Source organism: Dermacentor variabilis, chromosome 8 (assembly GCF_050947875.1).
Source record: "Dermacentor variabilis isolate Ectoservices chromosome 8, ASM5094787v1, whole genome shotgun sequence".
Lineage (NCBI taxonomy): Eukaryota > Metazoa > Arthropoda > Arachnida > Ixodida > Ixodidae > Dermacentor > Dermacentor variabilis.
In genome coordinates, this window is record NC_134575.1 from 166,300,368 (window position 1) to 166,326,242 (window position 25,875).

Below are 25,875 nucleotides of genomic sequence, written 5' to 3' on the forward strand. Positions count from 1 at the left end.
CACTACTTGCCCTAAGTAGATGTATTCCCTTACGACTTCCAGTGCCTCGCTGCCTATAGTAAATTGCTGTTCTCTCCCGAGACTGTTAAGCATTACTTTAGTTTTCTGCATATTAATTTTTAGACCCACTCTTCTGCTTTGCCTCTCCAGGTCAGTGAGCATGCATTGCAATTGGTCCCCTGAGTTACTAAGCAAGGCAATATCATCAGCGAATCGCAAGTTACTAAGATATTCTCCATTAACTTTTATCCCCAATTCTTCCCAATCCAGGTCTCTGAATACCTCCTGTAAACACGCTGTGAATAGCATTGGAGATATCGTATCTCCCTGCCTGACGCCTTTCTTTATTGGGATTTTGTTGCTTGTTTTATGGAGGACTACGGTGGCTGTGGAGCCGCTATAGATATCTTCCAGTATTTTTACATATGGCTCATCTACACCCTGATTCCGTAATGCCTCCATGACTGCTGAGGTTTCGACTGAATCAAACGCTTTCTCGTAATCAATGAAAGCTATATATAAGGGTTGGTTATATTCTGCACATTTCTCTATCACTTGATTGATAGTGTGAATATGGTCTATTGTTGAGTAGCCTTTACGGAATCCTGCCTGGTCCTTTGGTTGACAGAAGTCTAAGGTGTTCCTGTTTCTATTTGCAATTACCTTAGTAAATACTTTGTAGGCAACGGACAGTAAGCTGATCGGTCTATAATTTTTCAAGTCTTTGGCGTCCCCTTTCTTATGGATTAGGATTATGTTAGCGTTCTTCCAAGATTCCGGTACGCTCGAGGTCATGAGGCATTGCGTATACAGGGTGGCCAGTTTCTCTAGAACAATCTGTCCACCATCCTTCAACAAATCTGCTGTTACCTGATCCTCCCCAGCTGCCTTCCCCCTTTGCATATCTCCTAAGGCTTTCTTTACTTCTTCCGGCGTTACCTTCGGGATTTCGAATTCCTCTAGACTATTTTCTCTTCCATTATCGTCGTGGGTGCCACTGGTACTGTATAAATCTCTATAGAACTCCTAAGCCACTTGAACTATCTCATCCATATTAGTAATGATATTGCCGGCTTTGTCTCTTAACGGATACATCTGATTCTTGCCAATTCCTAGTTTCTTCTCCACTGTTTTTAGGCTTCCTCCGCTCCTGAGAGCATGTTCAATTCTATCCATATTATACTTCCTTATGTCAGCTGTCTTACGCTTGTTGATTAACTTCGAAAGCTCTGCCAGTTCTATTCTAGCTGTAGGGTTAGATGCTTTCATACATTGGCGTTTCTTGATCAGATCTTTCGTCTCCTGCGATAGTTTGCTGGTATCCTGCCTAACGGAGTTACCACCGACTTCCATTGCACACTCCTTAATGATGCCCACAAGATTGTCGTTCATTGCTTCAACACTAAGGTCCTCTTCCTGAGTTAAAGCTGAATACCTGTTCTGTAGATTGATCTGGAATTCATCTATTTTCCCTCTTACCGCTAACTCATTGATCGGCTTCTTATGTACCAGTTTCTTCCGTTCCCTCCTCAGGTCTAGGCTAATTCGAGTTCTTACCATCCTGTGGTCACTGCAGCGCACCTTGCCGAGCACGTCCACATCTTGTATTATGCCTGGGTTAGCGCAGAGTATGAAGTCTATTTCATTTCTAGTCTCGCCGTTCGGGCTCCTCCACGTCCACTTTCGGCTATCCCGCTTGCGGAAGAAGGTATTCATTATCCTCATATTATTCTGTTCAGCAAACTCTACTAATAACTCTCCCCTGCTATTCCTAGTACCTATGCCATATTCCCCCACTGCCTTGTCTCCAGCCTGCTTCTTGCCTACCTTGGCATTAAAGTCGCCCATTAGTATAGTGTGTTTGGTTTTCACTCTCCCCACCGCCGATTCCACGTCTTCATAGAAGCTTTGGACTTCCTGGTCATCATGACTGGATGTAGGGGCGTAGACCTGTACAATCTTCATTTTGTACCTCTTATTAAGTTTCACAACAAGACCTGCCACCCTCTCGTTAATGCTATAGAATTCCTGTATGTTACCAGCTATATTCTTATTAATCAGGAATCCGACTCCTAGTTCTCTTCTATCCGCTAAGCCCCGGTAGCACAGGACGTGCCCGATATTTAGAACTGTATATGCTTCTTTAGGCCTCCTAACTTCACTGAGCCCTATTATATCCCATTTACTGCCCTCTAATTCCTCCAATAGCACTGCTAGACTCGCCTCACTAGATAACGTTCTAGCGTTAAACGTTGCCAGGTTCATATTCCAATGGCGGCCTGTCCGGAGCCAGTGATTCTTAGCACCCTCTGCTGCGTCGCAGGTCTGACCGCCGCCGTGGTCAGTTGCTTCGCAGCTGCTGGGGACTGAGGGCCGGGGTTTGATTGTTGTGTTCATAGGAGGTTGTGGCCAAGTACTGCACCAGGGTGGCCAATCCTGCTCTGGTGAGGGAGTGCGTTACCGGTTCTGGTCACCGGGATCAGGCCACACTCCAGGCCTGTTTGTGCAATTTTATCAACACGCGGATTTTTTTTTTTTAATCCGGTGGAAAATTGCCGGCACCGGGATTCGAACCACGGACCTCTTGCACGCGAGGCGGGTGTTCTACCTCTACGCCACCGCTGCCAACTTAATTAATGAATTAATTAAGTAAATTAATGAATGCGAAATGAAGATTGATTGAAGACAGGCGGTTTTCTGGCTGAACATTGCAAGCTGTGCAGCTGCAAATCAAAATTTGACGACCATAAGTTTCTGATGAAAGCAAAAGAAATGACCAATCGAGAAATCGTGGAAGCTTTCTTGTCAAAATATTGGCGGACTACTGCGTCAACAAGCCATCCATATTTTTTAGTGACGATGAGATTGAACTTATTGAAGGTTTTTTTATGTCTAAAAAGTTTCACCCCATTTTAAATTCGTTTTTTTTTTACAGAAGCCTGCTTAAACCAAGTATATGCATACCTTGTTCTGTGCACATGTTCCCTGTTCCATTATAATATTGACACATGTACTTATCTTTATCGGGCGACCTCCTTTCGCCGCCTAACAAATGTTATCGCAGAGCACGGTACGCGCCTGAATGTATCCGAAGTTTCTGGAAAGTTATCGATGATTTTATCCGCTGTCTGTTGTCGCCGCACCTTGTGTTACCTGATTTCATCGCCTGGCGCGAATGGTGTAGAACTTTGCGGAAGGCACGCGGGTCCCAACGATTGGTCTGGAACATTCGACGACGGCTGTATAAAAGCCGACGCGCTTGACCCGCTGATCAGATTTTCGTTGATCGCCGACCGTGTTCGCTGCTATCGTTGTACTATACGTGTAGCCTGTTTTGTGGGCAGAGGTTCGCCTAATAAAACTTTTGTCGTTCACAGTGTCGCTACTGTGTTCTTCAACGTCACTACCGCGTCACAATATTTTCTTATGCATAGTGACTTCACCCTATGCCGAAGCATTGAGACACGTGGCGATACGTGCAAATAAAGAGAGAGAGAGAGAGAGAAAATATTTATTTGTGCCGTCGAGGTCGTTGCTCTTGAGGTCGAGTGGTTGGTGTCCTCATTCCAGCACTCCACTGGCCATGGCTGCTCGACGTACTTTCTGGACGAGAGCTTCTTGGCCGGCAGGGTATGGCTGGTCAGCTGTACCTCCCATGGCTCAAAAGACGTGGTAGTCGTCTTTAAGTGCTGATGTTCGCCCCCGCACCCGCACGATATGCGAAAGAGTGTAGGGCGTGTGTCGCTGCACCAGGGGCAGATGCCGCGATAAGTTTGTTGGTACATTTTGCGTGATCTGTGTTGGTTTGAGTATGTGTTAGTCTGAATAAGTCTGAGAGCTACTGCCTCTTAAGTGCTGAGCTTTGTGGCAGGGGGAGGATGAATACTGCGATTGAGTCGCTGGATCTCAAGTCGGGCGTAGTAATTAGATGGCAGGGGCACGAAGGTAAATGGTGGAGACTGCTGAGACGATTGGTTTTCCCCTGCTCGGTAGATTAGCGCTCGAGCTAAGGCGCTCTCTCTTTCGTTCCCTTCCAGTCCCGCGTGGCCCGGCGTCCACGCGATTTGATCGGAATATGGCAGCCTCGGGGCTAGAATCTGAGCCGCCAGCAGCGGTGTTCGTCCGTTGGTAAAGTTACGCCAGGCCTGTTGCGAGTCGGTAACGACATGAACTACCCTGCCTACCCTGTCTTGTTGCTTTATTACTAGCGCCGCGGCTATGGTCTCAGCCGCAGCTGGGGTCTCTGCCCTGCCGGAAGCCGCGAGGGTCAAGGAGCTGTCTCTCCTGTTCACGGCGGCTACCGCGAAGAGGTCCCCTACAGGGTTCGCCGCCACGTCCACGTACGTGGACCCTTGAATTGTCGGCGCTGTCTGTGAGCGTTGCGTCGTCTTCATGAAGTTCATAACTCATGTGCTTCGGTATGGGGTTCGCCTTGACCTTGCCTCTGAACTCGGGCGGGAGTGAACGTTGCCCATTCAAGGCAAGGAGCTCCGTTGCCGTTCCGGTCCGGTGGAGGATGGCTCTGCCCGCCACCGTGTCCTATAGTCTGGCTTTTTGCGAAGTCATAACCGCGTCCTATAGCTCAGCGAAGGTTTTGTGGATCCCGAGGGCCGCTAACTTGTCGTTTGCGGTGGTGACAGGTAGACCCAGGGCCGTTTCCTACGCACCTCTGATGATGGCATCGACTTGTTCTTGGTCGCGTTTCTTTTGCGAATGGTAATGATATGGCATGCTATACGTTACTCTGCTGCTCATCAGAGCCTGGACGAGGTGAAGCGTGTCGTCTTCTCGTTAAAACCACCTGTTATTCAGCGCTTGCGTTTTGGTTTGTGTTTCTTTATCTCCGTCTCAATAGCGCTGCGCCTTTTGAACACTATTAGCAGTCTGCACTTCAAATCGCAGTCTTGTCGTAGCCATTGTTGGTGAAACGGCAGTAATCAACGCGAAAATGACAGCCACTGTTGGCAGTTTTCACGGCACAGCATAATTATATGGTTGCGTTGTTTATTTTGGTTATCTGACCCAGGAAAGCAGCGCGGATAAGAGAACAATTATCAGACATCATAAGCTTAGTGAGGCCCAGTAAAGTCATTTGGACAACCACCGTCCAGCTTGTTGGGCCCCTTATTGAAATAGAAGCAGTCAGGGGCACGCTTGAAAGGCACCTTTGGCAGTCTGCATTTCAAAGCGCAGTCATGCGTAGCCATTGTAGGTGAAACAGATGTAGTCACCGCGAGATCGAGAGCCCCTGTTAATAGTTTGCCTGTCAAACAATAATTTTGTGGTTGCATTGTTTATTTTGGTTATCTGGCTCAGGAAAGTGTTGCGAATAAGTGTTCAATTATGAAACATCATTATCTTAGTGAGGCCCAAGACACTGATTTAGGTCGCTATTAATAGCAGTAGTCGAGGGCTCGCTTGAAAGGCACCGTTAGCAGTCTGCACTTCAAAGCGCAGTCATGTCGTAGCCATTGTTGGTTAAACAGCAGTAGTCAACGCGAAATACACAGCCACTGTCGGCAGCTTGCATGCCAAAGCATTTGAGAAATGGTTCTAGGCGCAAAAAATAAGACGCAGACAACAGAATAGGAGACACGGACACGGATAATAAAGTGGTTGCATTGTCTATTTTGGGTGTGGTCGCATGCATGTGGTATATAAAGTTCCCTTTAGCCGTGGCAATTTCTACGAAGGGCAACCAGAGCGGTGCATCAATCATAGGCAAATGGAACTTGAGGTTAATGGAAAAGATAGTTAACCGGTGGATAGACTCCTAAGCTTTCCTTACACTGCCAAGACTGCCAAGATTTTAACTGCACGCCTGAGGTAGATGAATGTACGATATTGTACAGGCATAGGAATGAAGATACGTGTCTTATGGTTGAGGCATGACATATCTATAATAGTTGAAGTGCGTGCGTGAGTCTGCCTTAGATTAACTAACATAAGGAAGATATTAAATGCCTTAACAGTTACCTCTTAGTAGACCGGCACGTGTACCCGATTGACACGTGATGCTATCTTTCTAGAGCATGCAGAGATGAGTTTTCTGTTTGTCTTCTTTTCGCCTGAGTGCCCAGTCACTTCTTCCTTCAGTTAATCGTCAGCATTCGTGTTGTCCGCTTCTCCTCTCTTGTGTCAGTGTCTGCACGCCTTACCGCTTCTTTGCATTATGAATTCTTACCAACTAGCTCAGCTTTCTGTCGTCCTTGCTAAAACTAGTGAAATAACGAAAAAATGTATCCCCTCCTACACTCTTTCCTATAATGATAATGCTCATCGGTATACTACTCATGTCAAGCGCCTTTCTAACAAATAGAAACATTTTAGAGATCAGGTAAAACATCAGCAAACATTGAAAGGTGGACAGCCCACGAACGTGCTACATATGACTACTAGACAGCGCTTAGGCAAGGTATAGATAACTCTTTAAAATAACACATTGCCATCCATGCTAACCACTGATACGAAAGAGTTGTGTCGCACTATTAACCCAAAATATGACGACACCGTAACGCCATTCTCTCTGCCTATTGTGCATTTATTTTAAGGACTTTTTACACGCAACATTTCTAAATGCGCTTATGAAACGCGCCCAACATCAATCTTACGACTACGCCGCCATGTACCGATTAATAACTGAACACGTTGGAGTAGAAAAAAAAATTACCGTGGCTGAACGCGGTTAAAAGAAGTTTGTCGTGCGACCGCACATAGCGATCTTGCTTTAGGAAAGGACACAGACGTTGCTCGTAGCCGTCAGCAACAACGGCATCCACAAGTGCTCCACAAGACACCCACACAGACGCTGCTCGGCGCGGCAGCAGCAGCAGCGAGCGAATTAACCTTCACGTTGTGCCTCGCTCAAACGCGAACTAAGCGTCGTACGCACAGCGGATACTAAGCTACCAGTACCCGACCCACTTTGCACACATCGCAGATTACTTTCAAGATATGACAACCCGCACAGCGTATGCAGCAGCCGCCGGTAGTGGCAGGCGAAGCCCCATATTGACCTCAGATGGCTTAGCTGGAAGCTCACATTTACGGAACCAGATGTTGTCTGGGTCTGCACCTGGAGTACTAGAGCGATTGCTCTAATAAACACATCATTCAAATAATCATCAACTCCGGTCTGTGAATTAATGCAGTTTCTAAAAAACACTAACACATATTGTTCTGTTATTCTTACCAAGGTATACGAGCAATCATTTCACAAAGGTTCACTGCATGCTGAATGGAAGGTGGAGAAGCTGATTCCGCTCTATAAAACAGGTTACATACATTCCCCATATAACTATCGGCTTATTTCGTTACCCAGTATACCATTTAAAATTTTCGAGCCCATTCTGTTTTCTCGAATAAAAGTTTTCCATCCATTCATCCTTCCGTTCCGTTTTCTCATATTGCCAACTTCTTAGTAGCAAATTCTTTTAGACTTCACAAAAGCGTTCGATAGTGCATGCCGTAGCTTATTAATCTACAAACTGCACCAACAAAACCTTGATCTCAGAATGCTGTACTGGCTTCAGGTGTTCCTGGCTAATTGCTCACAGTTCGTTTCAGCTAACGAGGTGACCTCGAATATGAGTCCAATTTCTTCGGGCGTGCCGCAAGGCTCCGTGCTTGGACCTCTACTATTTTAACGCGATAGCGTTAAGGAGCTCGTGTCGCAGAAAAGCCGGTGTCGTCGGCGTCGGTGTCGGCGTCGGTGTCGGCGTCCGCGGCGTTGGCCGTGAGCGATAAATCACGGCAGGCACTTGATAAATAAAAAGCAACTTCCAAGATGGGCTGGGTGGGAATCGAACCAGGGTCTCCGGAGTGTGAGACGGAGACGCTACCACTCAGCCACGAGTTCGATGCTTCCAAGAGGTACAAACGCGCCTCTAGTGAATGCGGTGTTGCCTTCGAAACTAGCCGTGGAAAGTTATACTGCGGTGTATATCGGTAATTATGAACATGTAACTTACAGAAGTCGCAATTACACGAGTAGCGAAGTGCGTTTCCGCTGCATTTCTTCTGGGCTTTCCGCACACGCAGAGCCATCTTGCGGCAAACATAGAAGACCCCCTCGTCTCCATGTACGGCGCTGCCCGACAGATGGCGCGCCACGCGCGCATTGGAGCTGTACGAGGACCGGTGCGAGGCGGGTCGCGGCATGGACTCTCTCTCCCCTGACAACGCTTCGCCTTGCTCCCTCTGCAGAATCATGCGGCCTTCCTTTCTTTAGATCACTATCTGTCTATCTTTCGGCCCGTGCCGATCACGACGTTTGGCTGGCGTGCATCATTTCCCCCTCCGAGATACCGAGTTCTTTGGTTCGTTCCGCTTGCTCAGGCGCACGTTTCGTTGCTGCGCCGAACGCTGCGTTGCTCGACCATATGGCTCGACGCTCACCGCGTCCGATGCGGGGCGCCTCGTAAGTGATGGCTGCCTTGTAGCCCATTGTCTTACACCCCTTGGCGGGTCGACAGGAACGCTGTCGCGTTCCACTCTTGAAGGCGAAGCTTAAGCGTCCTCCAATTTTTTCATTTGTATTAACGGCTTAGGTTCCTGAGTTTCATCTCAAACTGAGCCATGTGTGGACGGCGGTTCCTGCCTCGACGGTCACCATAGCAGATCACCAATTATTCAAGAACGTCATAGCTAATACTGCATAACTAGGAACCTTTTCCATTGCATTGTGCAACCTGTGCCCACGAATATCATAGGTAACTTTGTATATCTAGGTGTCATTTGTTTCTGTACATCCGTAATAATTTGCTTTATAAACTCTATTTTGTTGAATTTTCCCGCTCTGCTTGTAACCACTCCCATCTATAATGCCGTAATAGCCGTGAATGTAGGCTAAATAAATAAATAAATGAATATAAATAAATAAAAAAATTGGAGGACGCTTAAGCTTCGCCTTCAAGAGTGGAACGCGACAGCGTTCCTGTCGACCCGCCAAGGGGTGTAAGACAATGGGCTACAAGGCAGCCATCACTTACGAGGCGCCCCGCATCGGACGCGGTGAGCGTCGAGCCATATGGTCGAGCAACGCAGCGTTCGGCGCAGCAACGAAACGTGCGCCTGAGCAAGCGGAACGAACCAAAGAACTCGGTATCTCGGAGGGGGAAATGATGCACGCCAGCCAAACGTCGTGATCGGCACGGGCCGAAAGATAGACAGATAGTGATCTAAAGAAAGGAAGGCCGCATGATTCTGCAGAGGGAGCAAGGCGAAGCGTTGTCAGGGGAGAGAGAGTCCATGCCGCGACCCGCCTCGCACCGGTCCTCGTACAGCTCCAATGCGCGCGTGGCGCGCCATCTGTCGGGCAGCGCCGTACATGGAGACGAGGGGGTCTTCTATGTTTGCCGCAAGATGGCTCTGCGTGTGCGGAAAGCCCAGAAGAAATGCAGCGGAAACGCACTTCGCTACTCGTGTAATTGCGACTTCTGTAAGTTACATGTTCATAATTACCGATATACACCGCAGTATAACTTTCCACGGCTAGTTTCGAAGGCAACACCGCATTCACTAGAGGCGCGTTTGTACCTCTTGGAAGCATCGAACTCGTGGCTGAGTGGTAGCGTCTCCGTCTCACACTCCGGAGACCCTGGTTCGATTCCCACCCAGCCCATCTTGGAAGTTGCTTTTTATTTATCAAGTGCCTGCCGTGATTTATCGCTCACGGCCAACGCCGCGGACGCCGACACCGACGCCGACACCGACGCCGACGACACCGGCTTTTCTGCGACACGAGCTCCTTAACGCTATCGCGTTAATAAATAAATAAAGATAGCGAGAAACTCACGTTGGCCCAGACGTGTCGGGCATGACCGCGTCTCGCGTACGCTTTTCACCGTGAGAGTATCAAGGCACGAGATAACTTTAATTCACCTTCTGGGATGCGACGAAGTGACAGAAACTATGATAGCTCTTCTAACCTGAAGGCAAACTTGAGCTGAACAGAACTTGTGACCGTACCTTTTGTAACAGGCAAGTAACATACTTAGGCTGAACGAGAAAAAAAGGAATAATAACAAAGCGAAAATTTTGTCACATAAGAGCAGAGATAAAAAGTGGCAAAAAAAACGGCTTGATGGATGGATGGATGGGTGGATGGAGGGATGGATGGAGGGATGTTATGAGCGTCCCCTTTGGAAGGGACGGTGGGTTGCGCCACCAAGATCTTGCTTTTTACAGCCTAATGTCGCACCTAGGTTAACAAAGAAAAAAAGAAGAAAACCCCTATGAACTCCCACAACAAAATTTTTTATCCCCTATTGCGAACTTTGCTTTTGTACGTCTTCGTTTTTTGTCGTTTGCCTACTTTTCTTCCACCAATCTTCGCATCGCCCCTTACTAATCTCTATTACGTAAATGTTTATTTTTTCACTGCTCTCGCTGAACCCAAGGGCTTCAAGCAAGCCAGTGGTGCCTACATCGACCATTCGGCAGACGTCTTCACACTCTAATAAAACATATTCCGTTGATCCCTAAGCAAGCACGCACATGCTTCTACTTCCTTCTTATATTTCGCTTTATAGGTGCGTTTTCTAAGGCATCAAGATCTCGCTTCGAAAAGTAATGATCTTCCCTTTGAGTTATCATAAATTGTTTCTTTCCTGATTCCGTTTCTTTCCTCTTAAGTAGTTACTTATGGCAGCTTTCTTTTCCATTGCCGCCTTCCATGAGATTATTCGAGCCTCTCTGACTTTCCGCTTGACGTTCTTCGTTGCTGTGTGGCCGACCCTACAGGCCGCATACTTTTTGGTAAGATTCCTAGTTCTTTTCATCCACTGCGAATCAATGTTTTTCCTGTACAGATACATCAGCACTCTCTGAGATACTCTTTGAAATACCTCATTCTGGCTGCTGAGGCCATCTAGTGACGCAGAGTTTACATACAGGGGACGCAGAGTTATTATTGCAGTAACTAACTATATTATACTTATCTGCTGGTGTAAAGTGTGGACAGCGGTGCAATTTAAAACAAACAGGTTTTTTTATATATTGCTTAGACAAGAACATCTATGAACAAAAAAAAAAAGTTTTCGCGTGTTGTAGGACGACGTGTCACAAGGTGTCGCTACAGACCTTTTGAATGGCGTCTATGTTTGCCGCAACCCGGCACTTCCCTAAAGAACAATGTGTTTGGACAAGCTAAAGCTTACTAGTATTCGGAAAATGGGCATTTTGCGCTCAAGCCATATTTATTGCATTCTACAAGACCTCCATGTTAGCCATTATCATCAATACCGTACGCAACAAGCGGCACAAGCAGCTAAATCATATTCGGCCATCACCGAAGGTTAGTACGGAACGGTAATGCCGTAGTGTATGCTGCACTTGCGGTACGATCGTACGGCACTGCTAAAACTCTATACAAATGTGGCAGTAATGCTATGGCGTCATTGAATGATGCAAACGCGCAGATCGTGGCGCCGATCGGATACCGACAGTCCGATGCGCTGCAGCCACTCCACTCGTCTGCTGCCTTGCAGATGGACAAGATGTAGCAGCTTGATATACTGCCAGTCACTAGGTTTACTGCCACAACGTAATAAAGGTGAAACATAGTGCTCGCGAAAAGGATGACCGAGACCAACACTGACCGCCGAGCTCTCGTCAACACGCAGGACGTTGTAACACAAGCAAACTACACTTGCTCTGTGCGGAAGCCTTGAGTGTAGAAATAAATTGTCCTTGCGCATTCTCTGTCTATCATTTTTTTTATTGCGATAGCAATTATATGGACACTCCAGGCGGATTCTGCCGTCACCGTTGGCGTTGCCATGATGTTTGGTATAAAGTCCAAGGGCGATAACACCGTCGCAGCGTGTTGTATGCTGTATATGCGAGTGAAAGCAAGCCGGGAAGCTGGCAATCGCGACTCAATCTGGCGCGCGCGAAAGAAGAAAGCGGAGAGCAAACGCACCGTCTTCCGTCGCGCCAGAGGCCGTGGCGGACGGCATTGTGCTCCGTCTGTAACTGCGCGTTACAGGACCGGCCGGAAGAGGAGTTGACGATTGGGGCTCAATCTAGGGCGTCAAATATGAAGGGAAGCGGGGAGGCAGCGCCGTTCGACTCCGCCAACAAGTGCGTACTTTGCACGGCCCCACGCGCCGTCGCGCGTGCCCTATCTTGAAAGGGATCTGCAGGCGCCTCACACCTCTGTGCGCGCTGTGTGCTGTTAGATACGGGACCTTTTTCTAGGCCCCCTTCGACTTCCCCAGACCACATCGAATCGCACCACTGCTAAGCAAGGAATGCAGGAGCACGGATGCCCATTCCGGAGGCACGACACGTGCAAAAAAGTGGGCGGGCCCCACAGCCGGTGGAGCTATTCAATGCTTGACTCTTCCAGAAAACGAAGGGATAGCCCGGCACTGTTCCAGGTAACGTGAGTCCCGAAGCCAGACGGCTGTGATGTACCGGGAAGGCCTGGCAGCGTCGCCCCGGCCGCCTTTGAAGAGGGCATTTGCAAGCCAGCGAGGCCATACCGCCGGGAGTAGGAGGCCCTCGGACAATTGGGGCCCAGGAGTCGCCCCCGTCCGCCTTTGAAGAGCGCATTGCAAGTCAGCAAGGCAAGGCCACAGGGAGCCGCTGGTTGTGACACCACCGCACGGGCGCCTACCATTAGCCGAAAATGGCGTCACCTGAGCGGACTCTCCCATTGGCCGAACATGACGCGTCTTCCAGACATTCAAGGGCTTAAAAGAGAGGCCGGGAGCCCAGAGAATTCCAGACATTCCTAGAGCATTCCCGGATTCACCTCTCTCGAACTTCTTGCCGCGGGCCGCAGCGTCCGAGTTGCTGCCGGCCCCTAATGACAGTACGACTGTTCATTGACGTCTCACTGTAAATAATGTAAAATAAACCTCCCAAGTGTTACATCGCAAAGTCCGTCCTCAACCCCTACAGTGCTTGCCGCTGTTTGCGATGAAGTGATGGACAGCACAAAAGTCACTTCACTAGGTGCTGGTGCCGCGCTTGCTCACACCAGCGTTTTAATAGCGAGTGTCCGCACTAATTGAGTGTGATGTGTTCATGTTTCTTTGCGCGCAAGCACCATGCTTGTCAATTGAATTAGTAAGTGAATGTTCCCAAGCTTACACGGTCGACAAAACTACTATCCTTACTTTGTATAGCTGTCTAGTAATTTGCTATCGCAATCGTTGCTTTCCCTTTCTGGCGAAAGTGCGAGTTCTTTATAGAAACAAATTGACTGAAATTCCAACTATCACGCAGAACATTTCTTCGCTATAAAGTTGAAAAAATTATTGATGGCGCGCCCTGGGATGCCAATCGGATAGCTCGCCCTATTGGCATCATATGGTCGCCACGCGTGACCTGGCCAGGGGCGGCTGAAAACTAAGTTGAATGACATGCTGCGATCGGTTGCGATGTACATTTTTTAAAATCTTATCATAAATTACATGCTTTACGCGGTGAGCAAGCGAGAACAAAGTGAAATGAGGAGCCAACCTTTCAACAAGTGGACTTTGTGGGGTCTCTCACACCCGTGCTCTTGGGACAAAGGAACGACAACACAGTAGTGCAAACAGTCACAAGGGCATTTATTGCACCTTTCATAGATCAATGCCTGCTAGCCGAGTTGCTGTCCACAAAACATGCCGATGGGCGCGCGACAAATCTAGAAGTCCGACTCACCGCGACCGGAAAACGAGCGAATATGTTCGCCCCATGCTGGATCCTAACGCCTGGTCGTTCGCGTGTTCGGTCACGCCAACGGTCGTGCGTTCGAAGGCGGCCACGCGAGGCGGTCTCGCAGAAGCATTGGCCGCCGCGCGCCCGCGGGACGTCCACGCCGTGCGCCGACCCGCCGGGAAAGAGACAGCCCGTCCTCCCCTGCGCCCCCAAGTAACCCTGCCGCGAGGCGGCGTTAGCAACGCAACACTTGCGCCATCTCTCGCACTGCGCCCCAACCACATCGACCGCCGCGGGCATCACGCAGGCCACGCGGCGAAGCCGGAATACCGGAGACTCGCCATGCGGGAAAAACATATCAGGGGACGCGCGAGAGTCGCAAATCCCCACATCCCCCCAACCTTAAGTCACTACATAATCCGGCGAGACATGTGACACGGTCTAACATCAAACTGTGCTTCGCGAACAAGGTAGAACATTAAACAGTGGCCGCGCCGAGGAAATGTCCACGCTGTCCATAGCATGCGGGCCGACATTGTCCTTGGCTGCACCGCTGGCGTCCGCCGGTCACAGCGGCAGCTTTGCGAATCGACGGCACGATCCCAGGCCCGGACTACGGAGACGACGACGCAGTAGTCGGTACGAGCAAGTGTCGCTCGCGCCGACGCGCCCTGCTGGCGAGAGCCGCAGTAGCCGTCGGTGACCGCCGGCTCTTTTGTCCGACGCCGAGGGTTGTGAGCTGGATACAGAAGCCCGCCGAAGTCGCTGCGCCGAACTGGCCACAGCATCACCATCGCCCGGGGTGACTCGATCGCAGTCCGGGGCAGCAGCGCAGACGATGTGCAGGTGAAAGCAAGCCAGGGGTGACTCCAATCACGCTGCGTACACTCAACACACTCGGCAAACACTAAAGTAGTGCAAGGGAGAGGAATTATGCATGCGCATCGCCCACGTGGTACGATGTTCAACTCGGCTAGCAAAAGATCGGGCAGCTACTCAGATGCTAAGTTCATGTGACGAAGCTCGCTTTCTGGAGTCGAACGAGTAATTTCAATTCGTGCGAGGCTAACTAGAATGAGGGAAGCAACTTGTAACACCTCAACGCCACGGTCCACCAGGTTGTGTCCCTCCACGTGCAACAGGCCGCTTCGTAAAGCCTTAGGCCTAAAGCGTCGCTACCCTGACAACAACCGGCATCCAAAAACAACACCCAGAATGGGCGCAAAACAGGCAGCCGCGAGGAGACGTCAGCTCTGTGGGGTAGTCCTACCCCGCTCGGTGCACACAGCATCCGAGTTGACGGCGCCCACCGTCCTAGACGGTGTCGGAGCGCCCGGTGCCAGGCCGAAATACCAGTCAGCCCGTAGTGGCACCCGTGGCCCGCGGCCACCCGGCTCCCAGAGCCGCGACTTCATCCGAGTCAAAGAGATAGAAGAAGCTATTTACATAAGAAATTCGGACGACCCACGAAGCTTCCGTACTCACTCGCTTCAGGCTTGCCAGTGCTCCGCGGGCGCTCAGCCTCGCTCTCCCAGGATGCAGACCACGTGGCTCTCGTACTGACGAATGTCATTAAAAAAAACACTTGCGAAAAGGCTTAGCATGTTGACATGTTCAAACACACTACAGCCACCATCACCTCGCTCAAGAAAGCACGCCGCCAACGCTAGCGATCAAAATTCACGCTAGGCCTACGCTTCGGTTCAAACAAAGGTCTCGAACGAAGCAAAACTGTTAAAACTATCGTCCGATGCCCCAAGAGCCCCACGTTGGGCGTCAGATGTGGGGTCTCTCACACCCGTGCTCTTGCGACAAAGGAACGACAACACAGTAGTGCAAACAGTCACAAGGGCATTTATTGCACCTTTCATAGATCAATGCCTGCTAGCCGAGTTGCTATCCACAAAACATGCCGATGGGCGCGCGACAAATCTAGAAGTCCGACTCACCGCGACCGGAAAACGAGCGAATATGTTCGCCCCATGCTGGATCCCAACGCCTGGTCGTTCGCGTGTTCGGTCACGCCAACGGTCGTGCGTTCGAAGGCGGCCACGCGAGGCGGTCTCGCAGAAGCATGGGCCGCCGCGCGCGCGCGGTACGTCCACGCCGTGCGCCGACCCGCTGGGAAAGAGACAGCCCGTCCTCCCCTGCGCCCCCAAGTAACCCTGCCGTGAGGCGGCGTTAGCAACGCAACACTCACGCCATCTCTCGCAGTGCGCCCCAACCACATCGACCGCCGCGGGCATCACACAGGCCACGCGGCGAAGCCGGATTACCGGAGACGCGCCATGCGGGAAAAACATATCAGGGGACGCGCGAGAAGCACGCATCCCCACATCTTGTCTTCTTCAAGGCGACTTAAGCATATGTCGCCTTGAAGAAAAGTCCACATGTCGAAACGTTGGCTCCTGCTTCCATATTGTTCTCGTTTTGCTCATTGTCTTGAATTTCCATCTCCCGCCTTCCCCGTGTTTTTCCTGGATGCTTTAGGCGGAGCACTTAGATGCGTCAATTAATGATCAGAAAGACCAACCCTAACGACTCAGTACTGTTGTGCGAAATCGTCAAAATCGTTTCAAGTCCCCTTTTAACAAGAAATTAGAGAAATTTTAAAACCAAACGTTAAGTCCAACTAAAGTATGAAAGAAACTGCAATATGGACATGCGAAAATAAAATTTCTGGTTTTGGATTTCAAGCCACAGTCTCTTTTTTACAGAGCCAAGGAGTGTCAATTGGCTGCGATGTTTACCCCAATCGCTGTGTCATACACATTCTCCAAATGGGCGTGAATGAATTGCCATGTCTTTCAGACTGGTAGTGACACGATAATCAATGGCTGGGTTGCTATAGTATGGCTTGAACGGCTATGACATTTCAAGACTCCGGCTTCGGGTGGCGGGGAGGGGGGGGGGGGGCGTGTGTGGTACGGGGGAATAAAGGGCAAGCACTCGGCTCATCATCACTCAGGATTCTCGAAAGCAGTCAATAGTTGCTCTATCACAGCCATACAAAGACTGCTTGTGCTCCGCCATCCTAATACGACTTCAAGCGCTTCGCTCCACTTCTGTCATGCTTTAGAAAACGAATTATCGAACATGTCTAATCGATTAGGTTGATTAAGTGAAAAGTGGACATCCATGAAAATTAATCGTTTTGCAGAATACTTTTAATCGATTGATGGTTCATCGATCTTAGCAACCCTAAGTCTGACTGCCTGATGAGTTACCTCTGGGCAAACAAGCTAATTGCTTTCAACCGTGAGCACGTCCAATGCTACCATCTCCAGTGGCGGAGATAACCTGAAATATTAGAGTTGTTCACGCCTTCCTTGTAGCGGCGTGAAGACGGAGCTGCGAACCACCTCCGCAGCCATAAATAACTCCACGGGGCGGGCTTCCCGCAAGCGGAACTTCGTGAGTGCTGGACACCAGGCACATCCGACTCGCTGTGCTGAAGGTCGTGCGCGAGCTCCCTTTTCTGACTATTTCGTTTACTGCTTTCCTTTCGCACTAGGTCCGCGCACCGCACTTCTCTATGCTACTTTTCCCCCTTTTCTCCTCTCTCTGTAACGCCCTCGCCCCTTCCGGCGCGCTGCGCAAGCCCGCTCCAATAACTCCATTTTGAACATAACTAGACCTTGTTACTGAAAAGACGTGTGTCCGTCTCGTTTACCACGGCTCTACATCCTAATGCCGGTTTTATACAATCCTTATTTTCTCTTTACATTCACAAATGAGTCCACTTAGCTAATATTGCCCTTGCTTGTGGCACGTTTTCTGCATTCACTGAATTTTCGCTACAACGTACGGTACCGTCAGTCATCGAGTGCTCTCGTCGCGATAAATTCCAGTAAATACACGTAAGTAAAAACTAGTAAATTTCTGAAATTTTGTTTCACCGAGTCTATAGGCAGCCACCAAATTTTCAGTAGCTTGAAGATATTCTAAGTGGGTACAACGTTAAAAACCGATGAACTAACTGATGCATCAACTTACCGTATTACCTGTATTGCCTGTAGTTCCTGAATTCGAGGCAAACTCCTTCCATTTGTGCATGCAACATGGCATCCAGGCTGAAAGCTCATGCGAAACTCAACTTTTGGTATTTAATACCGACCTCTGTCTAAATACTGCCTTTCTTCCTGAAGTAGATGCTAGTTCGCTTAGACTTTCCGTTGATTTTGATTGCGTGCCTGATCAACGGCAAGTGGTGGAACATTCCCGACATACACACTCGGCCTTCCAATATCGTCGTGGTTCAAATGCTTCCTCACTCGGCGCTTGCTGTACGCTGCGATTAGGGCACCGTTAAACTTCAAATATATTCCGAGGTTTTACGTGCCAGAACCACGATTTGGTTATGAGGCACACCGTAGTCGCAACGTATTGATTAATTTGGACCATGGGGCAAGTTCTTTAACCTCCCACCAAATGTAAGTCACGTGCGTGTTATGCAGCGTTCCGCCCCATCCATGTGTCGAGGCGGCTGCCAGGTGTCAAACCTACAATCTCAGCAGAAGAACGGCGCAGGCACTCGGCCACGACGGCGGGTCATCAACAATTCACAGTCGCTAAATTGTTATCTGAAGTGTCGCAATTCTTGTTACTCAAAAGCCTTTCATAATATATTGTACTTCAGTCACACGAAGCGCTTTCAATCTCGATCAAGCCTGATCGGAATCGAATTTCCTTCAGGCGATTTGTTCACTTCCCCTGCTTGGAGAAACGAGTCAATCACAATCGAAAAAAAATGAGGTAGCTTCACACTAGTGGTGCAAAGACTGGGCAAACAGCGAAGTTCGCCGCCCCACCTAGGTTATTCTTGGTTTGGCTAAGTCCGTGTGTGGCTATGCTTCGAGACTGGGCCAAGTTTTGAGCATGGTTATGCTTCGAGAAACGGTCAAGTTTTCTGCTTGGCGTCAACGTGAGCCCCCCAAATACCGATTCGGTCGTTCAAGTATGTACAACATGCATTAAAGTATGCACATACGCTTATGCTGGGTAACGCTAGCTCGTGGATCCGGATCTTCTGCAACTGGCTGACGCTTCGCCAGTGCTTCACCTGCGCCATATTTGGTATTGGACCGAAGTCGTCGCCTCCGTTCTCGAATAGCAGCGGGCTGCTTTCACGCCACGCTTCCTCTTCTTTCGGAGTTCCGCTCAAGTTCTGTCGCGCCATCTCACTCTTCGTCGGAGACCCTGCTGTTCTGTCGGCGCGGCGGCGGTGAGGAACTGCTTTTATACCCCTGTGGTGACATCACGGCTTAGATCCGCAGCTGCGCATGCGCGGTTTACGTACGGCCCGACGAGGCAAAGCTACGGTGAAGCGGGGCCGGTGCGTGCGATGACGTCATCACTCGGCGAGGTTTTGCTGCACACGTCCGCCGGCCTAAACACCAGCTTAAACAGCATCGCTGTTAGAACTCTATCCTGATTGGTCTCAGTTGCAATGAAAACTATCTCCTATGACAAGGTATTATCATCTGCTCGACATTAACGCCACCATGATTGTAAAGCAAGGGTGCACTTCCTGTTCAATCAAAATTAAAAAGAAAATCCGTGAACGTAACGCCAGCAGAAAGGAAGAAGAAATGGTAGTTTTATTGAAGAGATGACAATTAGGAAAGGAAATCTCTAGGGCAATCCCTTTGAGATAAAGCTTTACGTTCGCGAAATTTTGCGTGACTTGGGACTGCGAACTCCCCCGACAAGTGTCTTGTCGCCACCTTCCAGTTCGTTCTAGATTAAGTACTTTTTAATAGCCTGCAAAGCCATTTCATTCGGGGATGCTACAACGTCACTACGAGGCGCACAGAGCCATTCCGACCGGCCACGGATTTAAAGAGAGCCTCCTATAGACCTTACCACTCGTGAATCGATGACTTGTTCAGGTCGACCCGCCGAGCCACGTCGGAATTTCGTACCCTCTCAGCCACCAAAAAGAGAAAAAAAAACGCGTCTCTCGAAGCGGGCGTCAAACCGAATGCGCTACGTCGCCGTAACGTCACGAATAAACGGAGTGAAAGCGTGAACGGCCTCAAGGTGCTGCAGCACCGAAACCGTAACCGTAACAATGCTCTCAAAGACAGTGACAATAGCGTCGATACGAAGGAGAACAAGTTTAGAATTCAATCAACTTGCCTATGGATTGGATAGAGACGTACAGATTTCCAACACAACAATAAAAACCCAGAGATTTAAGATATTTGTTTTAAAATGGTGAATTCTGCCCTTATTCGAACGTAACGCGAGGGTCACGTTCAAGCAACAAAAATCATAAATAAACATGCGTTGAAATCGAGTAAATACGCTAGGGCATGACCTACCTTCATAATTGTCGTATTGAACCCAGTACTTTTGTTTCTGACGATGACTGCGGCATGTATATCCCCATAAACTCAAGCAACAACCTGTTACTCCTGCTGCCTGATTTATAGACGAGGTAAAGATAATATAGTGAGAGGGCTCACGCAGCTCACCGTCACAAATTATAGGTCATCTCCGTATGTGCCGAAAGCATTGTTTGATGTAATGTCCTCATTTCCTGCGTTCGATTCACTTACATAAATACCTTGATGGCCCTATGACACCCAACCTAACAGGCGACAACTCTCGCAAAATTTTCATGCCGAAGCTATCAAAAAAAATTTTTTTTTACATCTCGTTTGCTCCGCGCGCAGTCCTACGGTACTTCAATTTCCACAAAATGCAACACGCATCAGGTATAATACAAAATCCTCTTCAAGCTAACGTTATTGATTGATCTAATTGAAGTCATTGAGAACCACGCAGCACGTCTCACTTCTTGCAAATATGAATACCGGCTCAGTGTTAGTCACATCAAGTAACACCTGAACATTCCGGCATTGGGTTATCGGCCCCTCATCATTCGTCTGTGTCTATTTTAAGTGCTCTGCTTGAGCTTTTCAAACATACGCGATATGTTTCTTCTATATATACGCAGGCGTACGGTACGCTCTTTGTTATCTTCCCTCACTCTGCAGTGCCTTCACTATTAAGATAAAGGTTTTAATGAATAGCTCTTGTTGATATTAACTTTGGGTGCAATGAATTATCCGACCAAATACTAATCGAAAGTTTTGGCAGTTCTCTCTATTAAATTCTATCGGCTTTTTCTTCAACACGTTTCAGGTTCTTTACTGGCTCCTCGCGTTATGTACATTGGTTTTACTAAAATCTTGTTGCTATAATGACTATAATAATGACTATGATGACTGAAACGATGTTTTCTAGCAATTAATTAATCAGTTGTCTATTCGTACTGCTGAGGCACGGCTCCTTTCCTATGTTACGCCTTTGAAATAAAACCTTTTAGCTATTAAGGGGACGACAGCGCCAACAAATGAACGAAGTGTTCCACCACGAAGAAATCAACAATTTGACGAAAAGTCTATATTCCGACGAATAATACGTATTTGAGCGACGGGTGTGGAGCACTGTCGTGAGCTCCACTGGTCGCTCTGTGTCGACACGCTCCGTTGCGGAGAGCAGCAACTTCAAAGGCGTGTCGCACATGCAAGCGAAGAGGCGCAGGAGAGACAAGAGTGTGGTTCCGGCAGCGGCGCTAACAGTTACAAACACCCCCATGACGCATCGCAATGATGCACATTCAGCGTCACCCCATGGCAGCATCCATGATGACACTTGCGGATTCAACTCTAAGTGTGTGCACACGCGGTCAAAACGCACTCTCGGAGAAGGCAACTTCACTAAGCATTGGAACGCACTGAGCGAAGACGAGAGGCCATTTCCGGAATCGGTTGCGCGCGATGGCTTTTACGGCAAACCCGACCGAGGCAGTTTATTTTCCACTAGCAGGCATGCTTGTGAAATCTCAGCATTCGCTTGAAGGTTCCGGCGACACACAGCTTTTCCAAATTAGCCTTTGTGAAGATATCTCCTGGTCGGCTTACCTGAACGGGGCGTCAAATAACGCGAAGTAGCGCTCAACAAGTGTCCAGTGATTTATTTCTTAGTATTATGGCGTAGACCTCACTTGCCATTCCCAGGAATATATTTGCACCAGCACAAGCGGACTCGCAGATGGTGGAGCCGACAAAAAGGCTAATGATGCCGCCCACCCGGAAAACAATAGCTTGCATGAGTTTCAGGTAGAACAGCAGGTTCACCAGCGAGCCAACCAGTAGGATCACCGGAAACACCTGCATGGCGCAATGGTGTGAATGACAACGTTTTAATCGGCGGCTACCTAAAGATAAGCGCAACATTCAGAACTCTAGAACGAAATTTACTTTGTACCAAGCCAAAATACAGCCAAAATATACTTGTACAGCCAAAATATACTTCAGCGACAAGATTGTCCTACGTGCTCGTAGGAGTGGCGAACTAACAGGCCATAATGGACTTATACTTCAACCCGTTTACATCTCACGTTGCTCGATGTGTTATTAAAGAAAGCTAACAGAATAATGTCCTCTGTGTTCCTATTTGTCAGACAGGTAACTCAAAGGTATGACTTCAACAGGTCAAACGATTGGGTCCGGCGACGCTTCTTCATATTCGAGGGATTATTCCGAAGACTGGCGTTGGGCGCACAGGCTTGGCGAGACACTTCATTAAACCGGTTCTCCAGCCGAAAATTCAGTGTGGTTACTAGCACCTATCGATTAAATAGTGCAATCAACAGGAGTTGATCAACACCGAAGCGGTGCGGACAATTACCGTGCTTCCACGCGTACAACGCCTTGTCCGTTGTGACAAGAACCAACTCTCCTAAATACCCTACAAGAGCTCATTCATACAACGAACACTCAAAAGTAGCTAATTGACTCTCAGAATCGCTCAAGTCTGTGCGTTCATCACTACATTGCAGATACGGCTGCACCACCAAGGATGCTGGAAAGCCAGATGCGTCTACACTGGCCATAAGCACATCATCATCATCATCATCATCATCATCATCATCGTCGTCGTCGTCGTCGTCGTCGTCGTCGTCGTCATCATCATCATCATCCTGGTTACGCCCACTGCAGGGCAAAGGCTTCTCCCATACTTCTCCAAAACCCCGGTCATGTACTAATTGTGGCCATGCCATGCCTGCAAACTTATTAATCTCATCCGCCCACCTAACTTTCTGCCGCCCTCTGCTACGCTTCCCTTCCCTTGGGATCCAGTCCGTAACCCTTAATGACCATCGGTTATCTTCCCTCCTCATTACATGTCTTAAGATTTCAACTAAGATGACATTAACTCGCGTTTGTTCCCTCACTCAATCTGCTTTTTTCTTATTCCTTAACGTTACACCTATCATTCTTCTTTCCATAGCTCATTGCGTCGTCCTCAATTTGAGTAGAACCTTTTCGTAAGCCTCCAGGTTTCAGCCCCGTTGGTGAGTACTGGTAAGACACAGCTATTATATACTTTTCTCTTGAGGGATAATGGCAACCTGCTGTTCATGATCTGAGAATGCCTGCCAAACGCACCCCAGCCCATTCTTATTTATTTATTTATTATTTATTTACAAATACTGCTGTCTCAAAATTGAGACATAGCAGGAGTGGGTGAGTACATCAAGATAACATACAATCAACATGTCACATGTAAACGAACTTCGTCCACAAAACGCTCAAGTGGCAATTCTCGTAGATTAATATGTAGCGTGTTCCACAATTCAATGGTTAATGGTAAGAAAGAAAATTTGAAGCTATCTATGTGAGCTCGAAAGGGAACAATATTCAAGGGAGTGGCTCTTCGCGTTACACGTGCCGAAGAGCCAACAAATGTCACAGGTACGTCGACAAATACTGAAGCATGTACAATTTTGTGCAACATTATTAGCCTTTCACACGTGCGCCTATGTGCCAACGGCTCCAGCGATAGCAGGACAGCATACGGAGAAGGGGAGAAATTGCGATCGTATCGTTTATAAGTAAATCTGATAGCTTTCTTCGGCACAGCCTCAAGCTTTGATACATCATATGCGCAGTGGGGTGACCAGACAACAGATGCATATTCTAGAGTGGGCCTCACGAGGGATCTGTAAGCTGCTAGTTTGCATTCCTTGGTTGCTGCTTTTAGTGTTCTTTTTAAATATCCAAGTCGTTTTAGAGCGCTGGAACAAATGAAGTCGACGTGTTTGTGCCATTTTAAGTTGGAAGAAAAAATTACACCAAGATATTTGAACTCGCTGACGGAAGTCAAAGTCTTCTCATCATTACTTTAGGCAAACTTCAGGGGTTCCTTTTTGTTCGAAAAGGTCATTGATACTGTCTTATCGAAGTTGATTTCCATTTGCCAGGTCTTGCTCCAGTTGCAGAAGGCATTGAACGTGTTATTTAGCAGCTCCTGGGCACTGGGGCTGGCGATGTTAGAGTACAAGACACAGTCGTCTGCGTACAAACGGAGCTTAACAGCAGAGTTAGTAACAACACTCTCGACATCATTAAGGTAAATAATGAATAATAGTGGTCCCAGTACGGAGCCCTGTGGGACGCCGGAAGAAATAACGACTGAGGATGAGTGCGCCTGGTTAAATGAGACAAACTGGGACCGCAGATGCAAGTAGTCTCTTATCCAGCCAAGTAAGTGATTGCCGTGTATGCCTCTGAATAAAGAGTCAAGCTTCATAAGTAACTTATCATGACATACCTTGTCAAATGCTTTGGAGTAGTCCACAAATATGGCGTCAATCTGGCCACGATTGTTAAGTGTAGTAGCAACGTCGTGAGTGAATTCAATTAATTGCGTAACCGTGGAAAAACCCGATCTAAAACCATGCTGACGATGTGAAAGAATGTTGTTATCGTTGAGGTACTGTATAATGTGCTTATGAATTATGTGTTCAAGTAGTTTGCAACAAGTAGATAATAACGAGATTGGTCTATAATTGGAAATTGATTGCCTAATGCCAGATTTGTGTATCGGTACAACTTGAGCAACTTTCCAGACACTGGGAACAGTTTGCGATTCGACAGATTTTGAAATATGATAGTCAGATACCGCGCACAATACTCTGAGTATCTTTTTAAAAACGTGTTTGGAATGTTATCTGGTCCGGCACTTTTACTAGTATCAATATTTAACAAGAGGGCGTGAACTCCGCTAATCGTTATCTGAAGTTTTGGAAAACATGCTGAAGCACTACCACAGTGAAACTTAGGGATAATGCCGTTATCTACAACAAAAACAGATTTAAAATATGTATTGAACGCTTCAGAGATCATGACAGCATTTGAACATGACTGTCCGTTAATCACCATAGAAGTTGAGTTGGGCACAGGAGGAACAACTGTTTTCCAGAATTTGGATGGGTTGTCTTTTAGGAATGTCGTCAGAGTGTTGTTATAGTAGTAGTCTCTAGCGTGCTGCATTTTAGTCTTAAGAGTTTGTCTAAGCGATGTTAGCACTGAGTTATCTCGGACATTCCGAGTGGGAGAGCCACGGCGGAAGCGCTTTATCCGGCGAATCAACTGAATAATCTCTCTAGTGTACCAAGGGTGTTTCGGGTTTCGCTTTACACATTTTTTTGGTACGAAATTAGCTATGCACTCTTTGACAATTTTCTGAAACATTTCAACTAACAAGTCAACACCTAAGGCATCACTCGAAAACATAAACTCATCAAAGTGTGATGCAAGCGAGGTCACGATAGAATTGTCGTCAGCTCGAGAAAAGTCATGGACAATACTATATGTTGGTTTATTGGGCTCTAGAGCAATGTCTAGGTGGACAATTACCACCTTGTGATCAGAGATGCCCTCCACAACGTCACAGTCGCTATACAGGAGCCCATCACTGAGGAAGACCAAATCCAAAATAGCAGATTCTCGGGTGCACGAGCTAACGACCTGTGTTAAATCATACGACACAGCAAGATTGATTAGAGCGTCGCAAATGGTTCGATCACGTCCAGTAGAAGAAAGAGAGCGCCAGTCAATGTAGGGGGCATTAAAATCGCCACATAATATTAACTGGCTTTTTTGTAGCCTGTTCACTGCAATATAATCCGTGACAGCGTGGATAGAATTGACATCATTTGGCGGTCGGTATACAGCGCCAATCACAGTAGAAAAGCCGCTAAGGTCAATCTTGCACCAAACCGATTCGCTGCCGTGAAGCTTCGGCAGCAAAACGTATTTAATATCTTTAGAAATAAAAAGCGCTACGCCACCACCGCGACCAACAGTCCTGTCATTTCTCAACACTGAGTAACCAGGTGGCAAAAATTCATTCTCAGAA